This window comes from Hemiscyllium ocellatum (assembly GCF_020745735.1).
Source record: "Hemiscyllium ocellatum isolate sHemOce1 chromosome 27 unlocalized genomic scaffold, sHemOce1.pat.X.cur. SUPER_27_unloc_26, whole genome shotgun sequence".
NCBI lineage: Eukaryota > Metazoa > Chordata > Chondrichthyes > Orectolobiformes > Hemiscylliidae > Hemiscyllium > Hemiscyllium ocellatum.
Genome location: NW_026867494.1, coordinates 311,968 through 313,120, shown reverse-complemented (window position 1 = coordinate 313,120; position 1,153 = coordinate 311,968). Strand labels below are relative to the sequence as shown.

General features: G+C 47.0%; 1 non-coding gene across 1 annotated transcript; it reads left to right on the top strand.

Moving 5' to 3' along the window:
- Nucleotides 1-401: 401 nt before the first annotated feature.
- On the top strand, nucleotides 402-473 carry trnae-uuc (transfer RNA glutamic acid (anticodon UUC)). Its single transcript has one exon. It is a non-coding gene; the product is annotated as a tRNA-Glu (tRNA).
- Nucleotides 474-1,153: the final 680 nt, after the last annotated feature.

The following is a 1,153-nucleotide window of genomic DNA, read 5'->3' as shown; positions in this document are numbered from 1 at the left end:
ACGCGGTTACGTTTGTTTAACAGTTTAAATTTAATTTTTTTTGTATCCATTGCTCCCGATGCGATCTCTATAACATTGGGGAGACTGGAGAGTCAAGTCACATCTCTGGGACTCTCCTGCGCGCCTTTATCGAAAAAAAAACCTACCCAGGTAAGCTTGCGCTACACCAGCTTCCGGGTCCGCTCCGCGCTTTTTTCCAATAAAGGCGCGCAAGTGAGTCCCGGAGATGTGACATGACTCTCCAGTCTCCCCAGTGTTATAGAGATCGCATCGGGAGCAAGGGATACAAAAAAATTACATTGAGGGATGTACCGGTGAAGGTCTTCTTTCTGCCGCAGCCCAGGTTCGATTCCCGGGCAGCGAGGCAATTTTTAGCAGAGCTACGAGGTGGTGTTTATGTCTCCCTGGTGGTCTAGTGGTTAGGATTTGGCGCTTTCACCGCCGCGGCCCGGGTTCGATTCCCGGTCAGGGAAGCAGTTTTCAGCAGGTCAGAGGGCTATCTCTCCGTCTTAAACGCCCTGTACAGTTGTTTATTGATCTTCGTCATTCCTGGGTGCTGCAGTGTAAAATAGCTCGTTGAAATTGCATGCTGATGCAGATTTGCTTGCATGCGTTGGATGACTGCTTCTGCAGCTACAAACGAGTGAACAGTCTTCACTCTCTCGGGGGGCGGAGCAGGTCGGGGCTGTTTGGCAGTGCCTGTTTGTAGACGCGGTTACGTGTGTTTTACAGTTTAAATTTAATTTTTCTTGTGTCCCTTCATTCTACATAAAGTTCAAGAGCCCTCAAACCGAAATTCCCCAGGTACTTTTGGGAGAATTTCTTCCAGGTGTTCGCTAAATATATCTCTGAGAACTTTGTAAAGTTTGAACATTGTGAGTGTTGACTTTTTGTACTTTTGCGCGAAATCACAGTTCGAAGAAAACAGAATGGCGCAACTTAGACAGAGTTTATACTTGCAGGACGGCGATATGTCTGCGGGTGTATGATGGGAGCATCACCCAGAAGGGAAACCATCTCTCCTATTCACTCAATGTCGTCTTTAGCAGCTTTTCCGTAGAACGGCGCACTGTTCAGCACCTCGCCTTTTCTTTTCTTTCCCAAAAAACTTTGACATAAATATTTCACATTGATACACTGGCCCAATGTGCAC